The sequence below is a fragment of the Brassica oleracea genome, chromosome C9 (assembly GCF_000695525.1).
Source record: "Brassica oleracea var. oleracea cultivar TO1000 chromosome C9, BOL, whole genome shotgun sequence".
Classification (NCBI taxonomy): Eukaryota; Viridiplantae; Streptophyta; class Magnoliopsida; order Brassicales; family Brassicaceae; genus Brassica; species Brassica oleracea.
In genome coordinates, this window is record NC_027756.1 from 53,279,885 (window position 1) to 53,282,885 (window position 3,001).

Consider the following 3,001-nt stretch of genomic DNA (forward strand, 5'->3'; position numbering starts at 1 on the left):
GGGGGGGGGGGGGGGGAGAAGATTCTTACCGATCATTCGAGGAAAGGATGTGAATCAGAGAATAATCTGGCGGAAAAAAAAGAGAGAGGGAGAGCCAGGAAGATGCACTGAACACAATGGCCACATGGACCGAGAGAGAGAGGTTAGAGCAGGAAACTGTGGGAAGAGAGAGAGAGATACTGATGATGAGCGAGTTTTAGTTCGTGTGAAAGAATCCTATAATTGCCTTTTTAATCTTTTTACTTTTTAGTTCTTTAGATTTAAGATTATTACGTTTTCTGCCTCAAACTTTTATGATTGTCACTTGTAATTTGACTTAACTAGTTTTGTTTGACGTTGAACTCGTCAATACGAAAGCGAATATATGTGTATACTGGAAGCGAAGGAGTTAAGTGGATTGTTACTTGTTGGAGTGAAGACAAAATACAAATACATAAACAACAATGCCACGTTTGTAACTAATTGTGCTAATAATGATTGAATTAACAAAAGTTGACGACTTCATGAATAACCAACCATGTTTATTTTTGTATCTCATAATCAAGTATGCAAGTCTCAAAATCTTTTTAAATGTACCCAAAAAGATTGTGCTTAATTATACAGAGAAAATATGTGCAACATTTATTATATAAAAAAAAAAGTAGTTTACGAGATGATTAGCTTTTTTCTTTTTTTTTTGCTAAATTGTAAATATCATTATGAAAATGAAAGTTCGGTTACAAATTTAATTGAAACCACAATTTGCTAACATCTGATTTGATCCTAGTGATCGCAAAAAAATTAAAAACCCACTAGAATACATAAAGATTAATTCCAAGTTTCTAACACAAAAAACTTGCAATTAATAGGTTAAAGATCAAGCAAAACAACAATATAATCACCTTAATCATAACTCTTCTTACTCTACGGACACAAACCAGATGAAGCAAGAGAATGGCCAGAGAGAGTTTCGGTCAAGAACTCACCGAAGTGGCTCCGAAGTCCGAACATGCATCAACAGAAGCGCTTGGCATACGCCTGTGGAGCTCCGTTGGAAGAGGACCTCGACCAACAAAACCGAGCCATCTCGACGGAGAGACAAAGGTTCACCCATAGCAACGTTGTTTACACGGAAGCTCGAGTTACGGTCAAGCATGAGCGGTACAACAGGCTCTAACACCGTCCACACTACACAAAGGATATTTTTACTGTCACACAATCATTGCTCAACTTTAATCAATAGAAAAATCGTGTTTCCGTCACTAGAATGTTGACAAGTAACGAAATTAGATTTCTAATAGTCAACAGAAATTTAAACAGAGCAAAAGAATCTCATAATAATGATTCGTGACTTGTGGTTCTTGCTTTTGGGCCCTACGGATATAAACTATTTATGTGGGTGCCGAATTCAATCTATTTAAAATAAAGGAGCAACAAACAAAAATTTATCGTATCACAGATATCTTTTCCAATTTCTAAGGTGTAAATAAGGATTTATTACAAATATTAGGGACTAAAGTGGAACTATTGAGTTAGGAAGAGATCCGTCACATTCATTAATGGCCAGCACGCGGAAACTTGTCGTTTATACAATTACAATCGGGTCGGGTTTTAAATTCGACATGGGTTAAATAATGGGAGTTAGGAGTTAGGAGTATGCGTATGTCTAAAAGCAAGGGTCCGACTGGTGACAACATTTTGGGAACAGAGGAATAAATAAAAAAACAACAAAATAGAAAAATAAAATTGTAGGAATGAAAATTAATGGTTGTTTCATCTCATATTTAACAAGGAATAACTTTGTTTTTTATTTTTCTATAAAAAAGGAATGGTAGAAAATGAGAAGAAAAATGTATTCCTCGTCGTTCTTTGGTCACTATTCATACCCTAAAACGTTTTACATAGGGCTGAGCACAAATACTCGTTACTTGCCTTGTACCCGCTACTTGACCCGTACTCGCTAATTTTTTCAAGTACTCGTCTTTGCCAAGTCAAGTATCAAGTCGTTGAGTTTTGCTACTTGTAAGTACAAGGCAAATAACAAGTATCACAAAAAAAGTTACGACTCGCCATGATATTACTCGTTACTTGTTTTACGACTAAAAAATGATAACTAAACCATAAAAACCAAAGCCCTAAACAAATATTTCTTTGTTGTAAGAAGTAAACAATACATTCTTATTGAATTTCATCTTTTTTTTATATTAGGTGCAAATATTTTATTTAAAATAACTCTCTTGTTTTTACCGAGTCGAGTAAATAAAACAAACTCGTAAAATATTATCAATCAAATAATTTTTAGAAACTTGGAAATATATCCAAGTAATTAATAAATACTTGTAAGTAGCAAATAATCGAACAAGGCAAATAATTTGCAAGTAACATATTTTTGGACAAATACTCGAAATAACAAATACTCGTTTCTGACAAGTCAAGTACAAGTTGAAAAATTCATTACTCGTTCAAAGCAAGACAACACTAGAAAAAAAGAGTGGTTTAACATCATTTAATTTCTATTTTTGCATTACTTATAAATGATGCAAAATAATTTTACATCAATTTAATAAATGACTCTGAAAGTGGTGATGCAAATAATTTACATCATTTTATTAATAACTAGGGGGGTGTCCGCGCTTCGCGCGGAATATTGTTTTATTATTGCTAAGAGCATGATTTTTTTTTGGATAATGTAATTATGTTATCTTTTTTATTTGTTAAGATCATTATTTGATGTTTTTAGTTTGTTATGTAGTAGGTGATAAGTTAATATATTTTGCATTTGTTTTTTTGCATAATGTGTTGTTGTGTGTATAGTACTTGTTAGTAGTTAAATGAGCCTCTAACATAAACTAATATTGAATTTTAATAACTTTGCATCTACGCATTTGTTGATTATAAGATTAACGGTTTCATCGTCAAAATTGTATTATATTTTTTTCATATTTTTGAAAATTATAATTTTTAAGATGTTTTTTGCCCTCTCCCCATATTTTAAACTTGAGCCCTCACCGTCTATGTATTT

At 32.6% G+C, this 3,001-nt stretch overlaps 1 protein-coding gene across 1 annotated transcript in view; it reads right to left on the reverse strand.

The window, feature by feature from the left end:
• Window positions 1–177, reverse strand: part of LOC106318767 — a 3,101-nt gene extending 2,924 nt beyond the window's left edge. Inside the window, exon 1 of the mRNA XM_013756893.1 lies at window positions 30–177. The gene's annotated coding sequence lies outside the window, so the exon portion shown is untranslated. The remainder of the gene's footprint in view (window positions 1–29) is intronic.
• Window positions 178–3,001: the final 2,824 nt, after the last annotated feature.